Below are 18,324 nucleotides of genomic sequence, written 5' to 3' on the forward strand. Positions count from 1 at the left end.
ACATATAATGTATTATTTGTTTCAGAGGTACAGGTTTGTGATTCATCAGTCTTACATAATTCACAGCACTCACCATAGCACATACCCTCCCCAATGTCTATCACCCAGCCACCCCATCCCTCCCACCTCCCACCACTCCAGCAACCCTCAGTTTGTTTCCTGAGATTAAGAATTCCTCATATCAGTGAGATCATATGATACATGTCTTTCTCTGATTGACTTATTCGCTTAGCATAATACCCTCTAGTTCCATCCACATTGTTGCAAATGGCAAGATTTCATTTTTTTGATGGCTGCATAATATTCCATTGCATATGTATACCACCTCTTCTTTATCCATTCATCTGTTGATGGACATCTAGGCTCTTTCCATAGTTTGGCTATAAACATTGGGGTGCATGTACCCCTTCGGATCCCTACATTTGTATATTTGGGGTAAATACCCAGTAGTGCAATTGCTGGGTCGTATGGTAGCTCTATTTTCAACTTTTTGAGGAACCTCCATACTGTTTTCCAGAGTGGCTGCACCAGCTTGCATTCCCACCAACAGTGTAGGAGGGTTCCCCTTTCTCCGCATCCTCGCCAACATCTGTCGTTTCCTGACTTGTTAATAGTGTTTTAAAAGCAATAATTAATTACCATGATGCTAAAATTCTTTTTGCTTTTATAAAATTAGAATTAGTTTTCTAGACATGGCAGATGGGATGGGAAGAGTTCAGATGGTAGTTGCTAATTTCCGTGTCTCTGGCAGAGGTCAAAGCTACAGAATATTTTAGATTTAAAACCAAAACATTGAAAGAATAAGAAAACTTTTTTTTTTTTTGTATTGGGCTAAACTAGTTTTTAAAGATGCTTCTAAATTTAACTTTTATGTATCTGTAAATACAGACAGCTTAATATACTTTAGCTGAATTATAAATTTTCCAAAGAGGACAATGATATAACTGAAATTAACAGTATTTTATTATATCAATAGTCAAAGTAGCATAAGGACATGAGCATTATTAGAGCAAGCTCCTTCTATCATCTATTCAGAAAATATTCAAGAATAGATAGGCTTTGTATTCAAACAAAGCTATGCTCTTCCACAACCCAAGCACCTGAGTGTCCACAGGTGGGTTTCTTAATCTTTCTGATGTTCAGTTCACTTATCTGTTATAAGGAGTAGTAACATCTACCTTACATGGTTGTGAGGTGAAGTTTTGAGGTAAAGTTTGTAAAGTGCCTGACACATGGTAAGCATTCAATAAATGGAAGCAAATATTTGTTAATAAAAATCATAGGAACCAAATTACACCAGTGATAACATGGGACCGGAGTGCAATTTTAACATCCATGTACTTAGTGGACTAGAGAGAGAGAGAAAGGATGAGAATTAAATGCAAAATGAGCGAACAATGCAAAAATAGTTCCTAATTTGTATCTCAATTCTAGAATGAGCACGTATTTGCAGGAAAAGTAATTAATGTAGAAAGAGTAAATATGCTTCAGAGTAAAATACTTTACTTTTGTCCTTTTTCTTAAGTCCTCAGCCCAAATGGATTGGCAAATGTAATTTAAAAGTTCACAATTTTTTTTTTTTAAGTTAGATAGGGACCCATGGTAACCACATCAGCAGAGCTGTAAACCTTTTAGAAATGGGTTTTTAAATGAAATTGTTGACAGACTTTTGCCTATGGTCACATAATCTGATGTCCTTGCATTTGGCTCTAAGACATTCTTTTACCTCATAAACAATCCCTAGTTCTTGTCACAGACTTTTTTCCCCTAAATTATTTTTGCTGATGTAAAAGATTATTGAGAGAATTTTAGCAAGGCCTCTGAGGCAGTATTTGGAGGGCAGGCATTTTTCACTAGCTTCATTACGTGGACAGGAAATGTAAATCAGGCTGATAAATACTATTTGGGGCAAAGGTGAGGGCCAATGGAAGTGTTAAAACAAATTGAGTCTATAATGAAAAGAAAACTTTTACCGTGCAGAGCTGTTAATATTCTAAGATGAAAGGTGTGTTCACTTTCTAATGCTTGCCTCAGAACCCTCAACTGTGTCTGCAATTTATCACGTGTATTCAAAGTTACTAGTTATGATTTTATGGTTTCAAAAGTGATTAATACCAGAGCCTTGCTTTTTCATTAACCTAATGGATTTGGTATGTCAATGTGTCATGTATATGCTAGAGAATTCAGCAGCAGCATGGAAGTTAATTAGAGAAAGTTTCATATGGCACAGATGTTCATATGAGAGCACAAATAACGTTTTTTCTTCTTAATATAATCATAGAACAGTGTGTTTAATCTAGTCAGGAACATTGTGATGAGATTTCAATGATAATTAGATTTTTTATATAGGGAAAATGCAGTTCATGATGAGATTGAATAACATTCAAATACTGAAAGTAATGTTTAGATGAAATGATGTAGGAATTGGAGCAGAGGGGAGTAGGAATCGTTTTGGATGAATTATTAGCTACTTTGATACTGCATAACAAATACATGGAGTTCACTGTACTAGTCTCTTTTTGTGTATATTTGAAATGTTCTTTAGTATAAAAATTTTAATATGATGTTTAAAATGTTTTCAATAACATTAGAACATGTTTATGATATGGTAAACAAAAATACAAAGCAGGCCACAAAATGGCCAATGCAGTGTAAACAATGTAGAAAATGTGTAGAAGAAAGGTCATAAAGAGTTCAATATATAAATAACAACTTACTCTTGAAAGTGAAATAATGGGTGATTTTTTTCTACATAATTATTTCTAAATTTTATAAAATTAAGCTAAAAAAGTACAAGATATAATTGAAAGCACTAAAAAAAAAATCAGTGTGTCTCTTACTCAAGAAGGAACTGGAAGAAAGTACCACATATTAATAGGAAAAGTCAATATTAAAACATACACACAGCAGAGTAAGACCAAGGAGTAGCCAGTGTCAGTGGACCTGGGTCCAGGCCCTGCTTTAGAGTAAGGAGCTTCACAGCTTTGGTAGGCGGCCGTGGCCATGATGGCCCAGGGGAGCCTGGTGGCCAACCGAGGCCGGAGCTTCCAGGGGGCCATTGAGCTGAGCGGGCCTGGAGGAGGCAGCAGAAGCCGAAGTGACCAGGGCAGTGGCCAGGGAGACTTGCTGTACCCTGTCGGTTACTTCGACAAGCAAATGCCTGATACCAGCGTGCAAGAGACAGAGCGGACCCTGGTGGAGAAGCGCTGCTGGGACATTGCCTTGGGTCCCCTCAAGCAGATTCCCATGAACCTCTTCTTCATGTACATGGCAGGTAATACGATCTCCATCTTCCCTACTATGATGGTGTATATGATGGCTTGGTGGCCCATTCAGGCATTTATGGCCATTTCAGCCACTTTCAAGATGCTGAAGCTTCTTCAGGGTTTGATGTATCTCATTGGAAACCTCATGGGTTTGGCATTGGCTGTTTATAAGTGCCAGTCAATGGGACTGTTGCCTACACATGCATCAGACTGGTTAGCCTTCATTGAGCCCCCTGAGTGGATGGAGTTTAGTGGTGGAGGACTGCTTCTGTGAACAGGAGAAAGAAGCACCTGGTGCCTATGTATTGCGATCTCATTTACAACCTTCTTTTTGTGCCCAGTGGCTCCTTCTCAGCATACTAATTCTTAACATTATCACTCATGCTGAAAAGAACCCAAAGCTCTCTTTACTCCATGGTGAGGAGATGAATCCCAGAAAGACAATGTACATATCATGCCAAACACACAAAGAAACTATACCACAACCCTTGATTGAAAATAATGTAGAAAACTTTATTTATGTTTCCAGTACAGAGCAAAACAACAAATAAAACTGTAACTCTATGTAAACAAAAGAATGGTTGGTGCTAAATCAAGAACCAAAACAGCATCTCCTTTCAATAAATCAAATGGTTGAGAACAATGCTTAAAAAAAAAAAAATACACACAAAGCAGAAACTTCCTTAATCTTGTTACTACCATAAGGGAGCGTGTACAAGACAATCCTTGTTCAACACAGAGCTGTGAGTATCCAGGTTTTGCCTTGTGGTTTAGTCCCAGAATCCTGGACTGAATTCAGCCATTTTTAATCTTTTGACTTTGGGCAATTTACTTAATTCAAGTTATCATTTCCTCACAATTATAAATATACAACTGTACAATTATGCAACTGTCCAAACAATACTAGAACATACCTCATTGGGTTTTATGAAGAATAAGTGAGACAATCTGGACAAAACACTTATTACAGTGTCTTACACATAGTTCTTGAAAAGGTTAACTAACAGTGAGATGGCTCTAAGAGTGGTTCCCTGGTGTTTCATATAATTTTATGTTTCTGTATTTTACTTTCTTCTTCTGGTGTAATCACTTTAGCTGTTGCTAAGATTATTTAGTGTCTGTGGTACTTTTATGTTGTGAAGAGGCATACTAACCATTGCTTGCAATGTAATTAATAATCAATCTGTTAAACTTTGCTGTATAAAATAGTTTTCATGTAGAGAAATAATTTGTTAAGACATTTAAAATTTTTAGAAAGAATCTCTGGGGGAAAAGTTCCATATAGTTAATGTGGTAGATTAAAGATGGTTGCAAATTCTTTACTATTTATTCCGTTGAGGCAGAGTATAATCTCTTTAGAGAGCTGACAGTGTCTACTAACCATGTCCCCCCAAAAAAAAGAAAAGAAAAAAGAAACAGAAACAAAAAAAACCCCACAAAACCTAAAAATTTAGTTTTCTTAAACACTTAAAATAGCAGGCAAAACATACGTAAATACAATAATTTAAAATGCATTACTTTTTAAAACTATCAGTCCTGTGGGCTTATCTCTTCATTATTTCTAGCCTTATAATTTTTAGGCTACTTACAATAATAAGTATTTTATTTTATTTTTCTAAAGATCTCATTTATTCATTTGAGAGAAAGAGAGACAGAGAGAGCACAAGCAGAGGGAGAGGCACAGGGAGAGGGAGAGGGAGAAGCAGACTCCCCACTGAGCTGGGAGCCTGACGTGGGGCTCAATCCCAGGACCTGGAGATCATGACCTGAGCCAAAGGCAGATGCTTAACCATCTGAGCCACCCAGGTGACCCACAATAATAAATATTTTAATACCGTTCTGGATTATAGCAATGTTACAAGACTTCCCCCAGCCCCCAATACACACACAATTGTATTATCTCAAACATGCCAAGGGTATTCGATTTGTGTTATCAACCAATCAGTTGGAAGTCACCACATGGGGTCACAATGATGCAAACCTTGAGTGACTAATAAGGAGTCTGTACCCTGGTACCTTTCTTTAAAATGACATTTTCAAAGTTTAATTTGGTCAGTGTTATAAAACTCATTCTCTTGCTATTTCCTTATATTGTCCCAAATGCACTAGCATTATGGGAAACATGTCTAACTGGATATTAAAATGAAATTGTATCTGAGACCCAAAAACAATAGATTGCAGATCCCAAAATGATGTGGGAGAGAGATCAGCATTCAGACATTTCAAAAAGGATGGCGAAGAACAAGTTAAAGACCTTGTCCTGACTGAGGACATAAACATTATTCAGACTGAGGCCAGAAAACAGATTGGTGAGCTGTGTGAGAGGGAGCTCCTGAGGAACAGCTGTGCTCCGAGTTCTATCTAAACCGGTAAAGAAGGGGAGTTGAGTGTGCTCTCCCCTTTTGTCGCAAGTCAAAAGACCAGGGTTTCAATGGGAGTTCTCACAGAAGCTGCCATATGCCATCTGCAGCTAGGGAGTGTTGTAGCTTTTGTTAAACCTGTCATAAAAATGACAAGGGAACAATTGGTGGCTATAAACTCTAGCAGCAGAAGCAAAGGAGAAGTATCTACATTGGGCAGTTTGTACTCCCAAAGTTTTTAAGGGAAGGATGAATAACTATTTCCCATAAACCAGATGTGGAGCCACATAGGTGAGGATAAACAGATCTGGAGCCATTTTAAATGCTGCCTAAGAGGGCACCTGTAGTGAAAATGGGACCTCAAAGGAGAGAGTCTGCATATTGGACCATCAGAAATGCAGGGCTAAGGATAAGGAAAGTAGCTAGCTAGAGGAAGATGAGTAACCAACATCACACACACACACACGCACACACACAAATAGCTTAATGTTCTCACCATGGGCATTGAAGAAACTCACAAAAGTACCAATGAAGGAAAACAAAACAAAACAGCTTTAAATACCAGGCATTCTCAGGAATTCTACAGCCATTTTATGCAGTACCTGAGAAGTAAAACTTTTCACAACCCTATTTACACAACTAGAGATTCAAGCTACATGTTGTAAGTTGGCATACACTTAATAAAAGATACAAAATAGGTCTATATGTTAAAACTCTTCTGCTCACTAAAAATAAGTTTTACATTAAGCATATCCTACTATAGTTACCCTTCCTTTATATTACAACAAGCCTGCAACATGCATGCTCTATAAATTTTTCTTTGAAGCAACTTTATGATTCGTATAACAACCTCAACTTTCCATTTAATTATAATTCTTATTCTTATTATCTTATTTGGGGTATTCGAGCATCACAAATTGACCTGGGAATTCTTTATGCTGACTGTGTTACCTTTTTGTACCCTTTGAGATTTTCTGAAAGAAAAATTTGTAGCAAAAACAAGATTTTCAAACCCAGATTGATTTTTTTCCTACCCTGAGACATGAAATTAGCTACTCTCCAAAGATACTTGTTTCTTATAAAGGATAAATAGTATTAGAGATCAAATATGAAAAAAAAGGGATCAAATATATAGGCCAAAGAATCTATATGTGATTGTTCCCAATGAATACCAGTGATGAGCAGGGTGCTACTGTAAGTAACCACATGGTCATAACACTGAAAAAAATAGTTGTTTTTTTTTTTATGGGGCGCCTGGGTGGCTCAGTTGTTGAGCATCTGCCTTCAGCTCAGGTCATGATCTCAGGGTCCTGGGATCGAGCCCCGCATCGGGCTCCCTGTTCCCCGGGAAGCCTGCTTCTCCCTCTCCCACTCCCCCTGCTTGTGTTCCCTTTCTCGCCGTGTCTCTCTGTCAAATATATAAATAAAATCTTTAAAAAAAATAGTTTCTTTTTTAAATCATGAATTAACACAAATATGCAATTCAACACTAACATGATTATGTCTTTTTCAATTGTTTTTCAATATAAAAACTTGAAACTTATTTTCTTTAACATTTTCTTTTATTCATTTTCTTTAAAATTTTCCTTAGAACATTTTTAATCTCTACCCCAAACTACAGTTCTCAGTTACAGTCCATTTATATTTCACTGATCACCATCCTATGATCACTTTACTGATACATTCACATGGGATTGTTATAATTTCTGGGACTGGAACCTGACTCTTCAACTCTGGAGCCTGACCTCTGATGTTATATCTGGTAGAGATTAAGTCTTCTACCACAGGGAGCTTAAAATGAATGAGGAGACAAAACACATATTTCAAAACAATCTCCAAGTAAGAAAATGCTAAAAAATGTGCTGTACAATGTAACACAATATGTGAGTTGGCTGTACCTACTAGTGAACACAAATGGGTCTCATTTCCCAACCCCAAACTTGATCATTTTTGCCCCCACAATGATTAGGGGCGATTTCAGTTGCTTTCTGAGACTCTTCTGTCCAAATCCTTTCCTTTGGCAATCTGGCAGGAGTTATACATGTGATCAGAATTGCTCCTCAAAGGTCTCCTATCTACTACCCTTGAGTCTTCTGTTGGGAAAGCAGACAAAGAATCTGGTAGATACAATAAAATAACAAAGAGAAGCGCAAAGTGTTGTGGGTGCAGAGAGGAGGGCCAGCCAAGGCATTTATAGATTACTAGTCAAGGTTTCTTCCCTGAAGGTAGGACTCTGAAGCTGAACCTTACACAACAAGTGGAGGTTATCCCAGGGAAGAGGGATAAAGAATGTGTTATAAATAGCATGGCCAAAGGCCTGGAGAAAGTGATAGGAAATAACAGGTTTGATGATCACTTTGATGGATAGGAGGGGATAGTGAGATGCTGGGTAGATAGAAACTTCTCACTGAAAAGTGAGAACAGGCCAGTTCAAGAAGGCCTCCATGAAGACTTCAGAAGCATGATTCTGGGCAGTGTGGACATGCGCTTGGGGAGTGACAAAACTCAAGGCAGGGAATCTGGAGCTAGGTGACTGTTCTAGTAATCTGAGAAACAATAAAAGCAAAATTAAGGTGGTGGTATGGTAACTGCAAAAAGCAGACCAATTTGAGAGCTTAAGAAGGAGCACAATGGACAGAATTTGATGGAATGATTCAGGGACAGAATTCAGCATAGCTTTCAGATTCTTGGTTTGGGAAAGTGGGCGTAGGAATTATGTCATTTACTATATGGAAGAACTCGGAGGAGGAGCACTTTGGGATTGAATGTGGGTATTTGCAACACATCCAGGGGAAGATTTTTGTATGTAGTTGCAGATAGATGGATCTAGGGAGCAGATTCTGAGCTAGAGATATGGATTAGGTAGTCACAAGCATATAGCCCATGAGAGTAGGATTACCAAGAGATAGTGTACAGGACAGGGAAACCTGGGGAGTGATGGAGAGGAAAGGGAAGGAGAGGAGAGTCCAAAGATAAAATTCTGAATAATGCTATTATCTAAGGAACTCTCACATACAAAACAACCAAGTTTAACCCAGGAAGTCAAAGGAAAACTAGTAGTATGAAGTAACCAGAAGCAATAAAAAATTGCTTTTGTTGAAGGAAGAAGTGACTCACAATGTCCAATATTTTTACAAATTATATTTGAGAAAACCCCACTGGGTGCCTTGTCAGAGGCAATTCTGGGGTTTTTATACTTAGTAGTGATGAGAGAAAGAGTATTAATATATGTGGTATATATTCTAAATGTAACATTCAATGTCTAGGCACAATTACCACTTTTTTATTGTTAAAGGAGGTAAAGCTTTTAACATAAATGGTTTAAAATACAACAATGTATTTTGTAATCTTTTGAAATCCTGTTTGGCATGCTGGTTGGTAAGTGATACAGCACATCCCAAAGGAAGACAGAGTTCATTTTATTGGTAAGACTTTCCACAGTGCCTGGAACCATTTTATTAAACAGGAGTTAGGTTTCCTTGACTGTGTCTAAGTTTAAGCACCCTTTAAGCCCTTCTTATGAATTCTCACAAGCCTCCAGTCCACATTGTTCCTCTGTATATAAAATTTATATATAAATTGTATATAAAAGGGGAGGGGGGTGGGAGGATGGGTTGGCCTGGTGGTGGGTATTGAGGAGGGCACGTTCTGCATGGAGCACTGGGTGTTGTGCACGAACAATGAATCATGGAACACTTCATCTAGAACTAATGATGTAATGTATGGGGATTAACATAAGAATAAAAAAATAAATAAAAAAATAAATAAATAAATAAAAGAAACTGAAATGCAAAAAAAAAAAAATTGTATATAAAATTTAAATGGAAAGACTCATTTAGAGTTAAAATTTCTAATACTTTTGCCATTATCCCCCATTTAAGCATGTCTGTTCCTAATTTCTGTGAAAAATGACACATTTGGACCATGTTGCTCACCTGTGTAGAGTGAGTCTGTGGTCGTGGCAGGTGATAATGTTAAAAAGGAATGAAAGTGAGGGCCTCAGTTGCAACATAAATAAGAAGGTGTCAAATGCATCTACCCATATTTTTTACACCACCTTATTGCCGCATTGGTTATTCCAAAGGTGATTCATCTAACAGCAAGGTCATTTCAAGACAAAAATGTCAAAGAACAAGTAACTAATACAATAGAAAGTTACGGAAATGCTGGTGGCTTTACTACTTCACAGCTTATTAAACAGCTATCCAATAATGTTTTCTAAAATCGCCGTTAAAATCAGTCACTCAGAACCCCAAGAAACAAAACCATCAAACTCCTGAAAGGATGATTTTCAACAGTTGAGTGTCCAAGTGAAACAGTAACACAGATAATTCTTTGTAAAATTTGTATTTTCATGGAAATACATAATCATCTTTTGTTGGAATGTAGGGTATACAAGGTCCACTGTAAATTCTTCTTAAGAAGATACACTTAGTATTTTCTGAAAACTTGTTTTGCTTACCAGTAAACTTGGTAGATACCATTGATAGCACTTAGAACAAAGAAACCCTGAGATTAACCATGAGCACCATTTAGCTGATAGTGCTTGGAATGGGCAGCTTTCCTAAATTTAATGAACGAAGCAGGCACACAAACTCAGATGCTTGCAGAGAAACAGGAAGTTAGTTATCAATAATAAAGAGGATCAAGTGCTTCAAAGCAAACAGATGACCAATAATAACAGAATTCAGTACTAAGGATCTATATTATGAGGGGTGGAGATGAAGTAAACTAAAGTTATCTCCTAAACAATAGAAATAATATTTTAATGCAATGCATGTTTTTTAAAAAAAATCAAAATACAGGCAAAATAAGCCATGGTGAACAAAATATCAAAAGGCTAAATAAAGATTGAATCAGTAATCATGACCTGCCGAGTCATCCTGAAGCCTAAGGCAAAAGGAAAAATCAGTAACACTGATCCTATCGCCAAGAATATTTGCTACCCATAAATGATTATAGCAAAACCAATTGCGTGTATTTATATGTGTGTGCATATTTACAGAGCTATACTAATTTTATATATGCATATACATATTTATCTTGCATTTCAATGTCTTTTTTTATGTCATGAGGGTTGATAATTTTCAAAGAAGAGCTAAAATGATATTTTCATTGCTGTCATCAAGTATAGGGAGTCCAAAAGGAGAATCAGTTCAACAAGTGCTCTTTGAAGTTGTTTAATTATGTAATAGCGTTCTTGTTTATTAAGATACAACATCTGGGACTCATTTTGAAGATTTGTATCTAAGAAATAATTAAATAAATTTACTGTTTTGTGCTATAGAATCACGTGATATTTCTTCCCAAATAGGAAAAAGGTAGTCCTAAAACTTAATATTTTAATAACACAATTTAATAATACAATTTAATTTTAATAATACAAATTTAATAATTGAAACAGAGCTTTCCTTTTAGCTCAAGAGTATATCTTTGGTCTTTGGTCAAATAAGGTTGGAAGTTGGTAAATAATGGTGTTTAGCAAAGTCTGGACCAATGTCTATTTGTAGCTATAATGCTTAAAATAAATGTTCATAACCCAACAAACATTTACCCTAAATTTTGAAAATTCTGATTTTATTAAATTGTACTCAAGTTCAAATTCAGCTGTAAGCAAAATCTTAGTCTTTCAAAATATCTCCAATGATATCCCTATAATACCAAAATATGAATTAATTGGAATTCTTTTGTTAACTACACATTTTTAGTTCACATAAACAAATATTTAATTGACTTGAATAATTTTTCTAAATAGTGTTATAGAGATTAAAACCCTTTCTTAGCTCCAAAACTCAGTATCTCAATGATTCTTCCCATAAATGAATTTTATACCTCAACTGCCTTCAGGGACATAAAATATAATGAGGTAGATAAAATCAATACACATTAAACATTTAAATAATTATAAACTATAACATAATAAATTTGATATAATCCATTGCCAGGTCATACAGGATAGTTAACAAATCCTGTGTTGATAACTAAAGTTTTTGTTGACTATATGTTAAGCTGTCTCCATATATTAACTCACTTTATCCTTATAATTACATAATAAAATTAAGTATGCCCTTTTCTTATTGCTCAATGAGGAAAACTAAATTCTGGAAGTGTGATTTGCCCAAGGCTGCTTGACTGCTAAGACCAAGGGGTTGTAAAACAAGAATCCAAGCCACAGAGTGTGTGTGTGTGTGTGTGTGTGTGTGGCTATGTATTATGTATAATGTGTGAGTACATGTTGGTACATAAGAGTGGTAGGGACACAATCACAAGTAGATGGAATATAAAAATATCACACACAGGTGACAATGACCATCTCTTGATTAAATACCACTCTAATAATTCTACCTCTCTTTCAAGCACTTGTATATAGCTTCTTAACTGACATTAATTTCACAAACCGATCCCAGAAAACCAAGCTACAGATAGCTTTAGGAGTTGTCATTTTAGAAGAAAAATTTGGGAGAAGTAAAGTGAAATTTGAAGCACAACCTTTAAGTCCAGCTGAGTTTAACATTAGTAACATTTTAAAAGACAGTATTAGGCACCTGTCAAAGCCCGTCACCAACACTAATGTAGGATCAGTGGTGAATATAATGAAATATACAGAGGAGGCATATTGAAGAAATGAAAATGTTTACAATTCTTAGCCACACAAGATTATAAAATCAAACAATTTTTACATTCACTATTGCAACCTTTAAAGAAAAGTCATCACTGTTCTACAGCTGAAGATGTTCAAGGAAAAGGGGATTTTTTTCTATTAATGTAAGATTAGAAAATTTAATAAATAACTTTTGAGTGAATTTCTGCTATTCCATATAATATTATTTCTTATTTTTAGCCAATTTCCTAATTGAAGAAAATCTTATATGCAAACTCAACTAGAAATATAATTTCTGATTTTGATTTTCCTTAACATTCATAAAGCCCTACAAACCTCTTGCATGATTATAAGAAGCTTGTTTAGGAAGGAAACTGATGTCTTGAAAAGTTGAGGAAGAGACTAAGTTGTGCTTGATGCTTATGAGGGGCCACCAAATGCAATCTCCAGGAGCTGCCATTTACATTGCTTTGTTTGCCCCAGATGGTATCTATTATAAAATACACCGATCAAGAAAGTAACTTAATTTCTCTATGCATTTGCTGTTATTTGAGATTAAAGGTAACTATCAGGGTTGCCTGAGAAGTAAATGAAATAACATATAAAATAATTATCATGGCACTTGACACAAACAATGTACCTCAAAACTATCTCCTTCCCTCTCCACTCATTCCTATGCATTGCTTGCATCTGTGGAGCAAATCTTATGACTTTTGTCATCAGATGCAATTCAAATAACTTGGAATCTTTGGTTTGTTTCAGCCATTGGAGCTCAGCCAGTCACTGGACTATTTTTGATTAAAATTAGTGAGAAAGAAATTCTGTTCACTCATAGTAGAGGAAGCCAACAAAGGTTGTCTTTCCATGAAAAAGATAATATGCATTTAGGTAATCATATCACTCTTACTTAAAGCAGCATATCTATTCAAACATCCTTTATTTTCTTAAGTTATCACATTAGAATTCTGCTCTATCTGCAGGGTAACTGTGCCTGACAATGGGAAACTATCTAGAATGTGGTGTCTTTGTTACTTTGGACATGAATAAATATTGGAGTGATTAGAACATATGTTTATATCAGAATCCCAAATACTTCCTTAAACATCATTAAAACTATATTATAAACCTTAATTTTATGTGTATATATTTTTCCCACTGTAATTATATGAAGAATAAACATAGTAAAAAGCATTTTTAGAAATATTGCCTACCTGAGAAAATTACCTCTTTGTATTTACATTTTTATTGTATATTTATTTTAGCTCTCACAATGATTTGAGCATTTCACTGCTATAAGGATATAAGTAGATAATGCCAAATAATAGATGACTTTAGTCAATTCAGTGGGGATAAAAGTCACATGTTCATTAAAATCATTTACTGGTTGATGGGCTGAATTTTTCTCTCTTTTAAAGTATTGCTGCAGTGTAATATAAAAACATCCTGAAGAAATAAAATGAATAAAATAAGGATACATACTACCAATTCCTGCAGGGTTCTACTTCTCAGTGAGAGTATGCAAATCAGAGCACATTATGCTAAGCCAATAATTTCTTACATTGGTATGAATTAAAATTAAATAGTATATATTAAACACCCAGGATGTCAAGTTTCATCTGACAATGCCTTTCATATAATAATAATACATAATAGAGAAGCTAGGGTTGAGATCATTGCTTAGGAAGACAAAAGCTTCACTGGGATAAGAGTACCAAAGTAAATTGGAAGTGACTCCTTGGACAGAGAAACAAAAACAACAGAAAGAGGAAATTTGGGGTGACTATAAGCAAGCAAAAAGATCAAAGATCTCTCTTCTTCCTTTTGCTCTCTCCTCCTATTTCCTTCCTGAATAATTCAGTCCCAACGCTCTGGAGCCAGGCAGGGCAAGTTAGGAATCTAGGTGGAGGCAGAGCCTGGTGTGGAGTGCTGAGGACCAAGCAGGTGAGGAAAGCAGCTATGTGTCATGAGTGAGCAGTGTAGGCTATCAAAGCCCAACAGGGGGACAAAGGGAAAGTTTGGAGAGGGGGGTCAGAGTCTAAACAAGGTGAGAGGGAAATAATCCATGTGAAGAGGTGACCTGGCTTAGGGTTTTAGAGGCTGAGCAGGATGAGGAGGGTATCTTTGTAAAGGGACAGCTTGTCATTAGGTGTCAGAGTCCAGTGGGAGTGATGAGGCTAACCACACATGGGAAAAGTTTGATGTGGGGTGACAGAGCCCAAATAGTAAAGGAGGTATCCATGTGGAGAGGAAGCCAACTGTGGGTGTCAGAGGACAACTGTGTAGAGAAGATATGAGTAGTGCAGATGAAACAGTGAGAAAGTGGGTACTCTTATGGAGGTAGCCTGGACTGGGGAGGAGTCAGAGCCTGAGCCCAGCAAAGAGAAAGTCCAGAGGGGGAAGGGGGGCAAGTGTAAGAAATCAGGCAAAGCAGTGTTAATAGGGAATGGGGTGCAAGCAGTAATGGAAAACTGGTTACATATGGGGTACTGAGCAAATTAAATATATTAAGGATAATGGAGACCAGATTGGTATTGCCAGAGAAAAGAATTACAAGCACTAAATTAGAGAAAGGTAGAATGAATCTTGTGGTTTGGGTTGGAATTGAAGATGATAAGAAATGTGCTGTTTTCAATATATGTTGACAGATTCAAATGTAGATATAAAATGTGTATGGGTATATATATAAGCTTTTTGTTTTCCTAGTGTGTATTTCTTACAAAGAGTTTCTCTCACATAATTATAACACAACCATCAATATAGAGTATATATACTCTAAGTTCTATCCTCCAGAATGGCCTGCAAGCAACGATAGCCTAATAACAAGAGTACACCTTCCACTTAAATCTGGCTTCTAACTATCATTCTCCACTTGCAAGAACTAGGGTTCCTTGGAGAAATGGCTGAGCCCAGGCCTTGGGCAAGGAGAATAGAAGGTGTACCTGGAACATCATTTTATGCCAGACAACAAGGACTCAAAGAATGATAGGGATATTCAAGAATTTACAGAAGCTAGTTTGAAGCATCTTCAGTGGACACATCTGATACAAATTGAGAATCAAAATAAATAATGATAGTAATGTCTTATGACCCATTGAATAAAATAGGAAACCATGAGTTCATATTGTTACATGTAAAGTAACAAATGAAAACTATCATAAGGAATTGGATGTTTACGAAGTTAAAAATATCTCTCCATGAGGGGTGCTTAGGTGTCACAGGTTAAGTGCCTGACTCTTGGTTTCAGCTCATGTTGTGATCTCGGGGTCCTGAGATCAAGCCCTGCATTGGGCTCTACACTCAGGGTGGAGTCTGCTTGCAATTCTCTCTCCCTCGCCCCTCCTGCTCGTGCTCTCTCTCTCTCAAATATATAAATCTGAAAAAAAAACTCCCCATGATACGCTTACCAATTAAAGAGAGAAAAAGAATAACTTTATAGTGGAAAAGCTTGGCAGATACCATCCTTAATCAAGTGATCTAAGTATATACCAATAATGTTAGGGAACATTAAAATCATGTGACACATAATAGAAAGCAATGAGTAGAACACAGCATCATTTCTGTGATATTCCTCCCAAAGATGCATAATTTGAATTAAATCATGAGGAAATATCAAACAAACCTGAATTTATGGGCAGTTTGCAAAATAATAGAACTATAATCTTTGAAAGTATCATAGAGACTAAAGAGACATGAAAACAAAATACAGCACATAATTCTGAACCAAAACCTTTGCTATAAAGGACAATATTGAGACACTTGGCAAAACTGGAATGGGGTCTAAGATTTAAATGATAGAAATGTATTAGTGTTAATTTCCTAAGATTGATGGTTGCGTTATAATTATGTGAGAGAAACTCTTTGTAAGAAATACACACTAGAAAGATAAAAAGCTTTTGCACAGCGAAGGCAACAATCAACAAAACTAAAAGACAACCTATAGAATGCGAGAAGATATTTGCAAAGGGATAGTATCCAAAATCTATAAAGACCTTATCAAACTCAACACCCAAAAAACAAATAATGCAGGGGCGCCTGGGTGGCTCAGTCATTAAGCATCTGCCTTTGGCTCAGGTCATGATCCCACGGTCCTGGGATTGAACCCTCATTGGGCTCCCTGCTCAGCAGGAAGCCTGCTTCTCCCTCTCCCACTCCCCCTGCTTGTGTTCCTTCTCTCACTTTGTCTCTCTCTGTCAAATAAATAAATAAAATCTTTAAAAAAAAAAATGCAGTTAAGACATGGGCAGAAGACATGAATAGAGGTTTTTCCAAAGAAGACATCCAGATAGCTAACAGGCATGAAAAGATGCTCAACATCACTCATCATCAGAGAAATACAAATCAAAACCATGATGAGTTACCACCTCACACCAGTCAGAATGGCTAAAATTAACAACACAGGAAACAACAGGAGTTGACTAGGATGCAGAGAAAGGGGAACCTTCTTACACTGTTGGTGGGAATGCAAACTGGTGCAGCCACTCTGGAAAATAGTATGGAGGTTCCCCAAAAAGTTAAAAATAGAACTACCTTATGATCCACCAATTGTGCTACTGTGTATTTACCCAAAGTATACAAAAATACCAATTCAAAGGGGTGATTGCCCTCCAATGTTTATAGCAACATTATCAACCATAGCCAAAGTACGGAAAGAGCCCAAATGTCCATCAACTGATGAACAGATAAAGAAGATGTGGTATGTATATATATACACACACACACACAACAGAATATTACTCAGCCATCACCAAGAATGAAATGTTGCCATTTGCAACAAGGTGGAAGGAGCTAGAGTGTATTATGCTAAGTGAAATAAGTCAGTCGTGGAGAAAGACAAATACCATATGATGTCACTCGTACATGGAATTTAAGAAACAAAACAAATGGGCGCCTGGGTGGCTCAGTCGTTAAGTGTCTGCCTTTGGCTCAGGTCATGATCCAAGGGTCCTGGTATCAAGTCCCACATCAGGCTCCCTGCTCAGCGGGGAGCCTGCTTCTCCCTCTCCCTCTGCCCCTGTTCGTGTTCCCTCTCTCGCTCTCTCTCTCTGTCAAATAAATAAATAAAATCTTAATAAAAAAAAAAGAAACAAAACAGATGAACATATGGGAAGAAAAAAAAGAGAGAGAGAGAGGGAGGCATACCATAAGTGATTCTTAACAATAGAGAACAAACTGAGGGGTGATGGAGGGAGGTGAATGGGGGATGGGCTAGATGGGTGATGGGTATTAAGGAGAGCACTCGTTGTGATGAGCCCTGGTTGTTACATGTAAGTGATGAATCACTAAATTAAAAAAAAAAAAAGGAATAACTCTAACGAAAAAGGGCAATCCTTCATAGAAAGATGCATATAAATTTATGGAATGTCACTAGAGAAAATCTAAATAAATGGAAATATATATAGACTTACCTCACATAGCATCAATAGTGTTAACAATTCTGTCCTAATGGCTCTTGAAATGATACCATTTTTGGACATCTTGTTTTCTGATTTACAAGTGACCCTTGAACAACACGGGTCTGAACTGTGCAAGTCCACTTACACATGGATTTTTTGCAGTACAGCACTGTTAATGTATTTCTTCTTTCCAATGATTTTCTTAATAACATTTTCTTTTCTCTGGCTTTATTGTGTGAATATAATATATAATACATATAACATAAAAAAAAGGAATACACAGAATATTTGGAGGTGATTGGACATCAGGTTGGCAACTTTTCCTCAAATCGTTCAGGGGAAAAGCTCTTGCATTGTACTTGCAGCTCTTCTGTAACTTCGATATTGTTTCAAAATTAGAATTTATTTTTTTAAAAAGAGCAAAAATCTTCTAACCTAATTTAGGAGGCAAGAGTTTCAGAATGTATGGATATAGGTGTAATACAGAAATCGATCAATGGACATTTACCTATTGAATTTCCATGTGGGTTCCAGCGGTCTACATGACAAGACATGGCTGCTATTTAGTCAAAACTAAGGAGGAAATATATGAAAATGGTGGATTAGTGGATATATGTAATATGGGCAATATATACAATAGGCCATCAAGAAAGTGACCTGTGTGACCTGGAAAAGGCTCCAGATAAGAACATCAGTGCGGGCAG

The 18,324-nt window shown here is 36.5% G+C and overlaps 1 protein-coding gene, 1 long non-coding RNA gene and 1 pseudogene across 2 annotated transcripts in view; 2 read left to right on the forward strand and 1 right to left on the reverse strand.

Moving 5' to 3' along the window:
• The window catches only part of LOC145722562 (uncharacterized), a 347,599-nt gene that overhangs the window by 251,376 nt on the left and 77,899 nt on the right, over positions 1 to 18,324 (reverse strand). The window lies entirely within an intron of this gene.
• LOC145722501 (uncharacterized) overlaps positions 1 to 18,324 on the forward strand; it is a 164,556-nt gene that overhangs the window by 112,083 nt on the left and 34,149 nt on the right. The gene's annotated exons all lie outside the window — the stretch shown is intronic.
• Positions 2,941 to 3,918, forward strand: LOC102746171 (ER membrane protein complex subunit 4 pseudogene; annotated as a pseudogene).

The sequence above is a fragment of the Leptonychotes weddellii genome, chromosome 7 (assembly GCF_054177405.1).
Source record: "Leptonychotes weddellii isolate Sample4059 chromosome 7, ASM5417740v2, whole genome shotgun sequence".
Classification (NCBI taxonomy): Eukaryota; Metazoa; Chordata; class Mammalia; order Carnivora; family Phocidae; genus Leptonychotes; species Leptonychotes weddellii.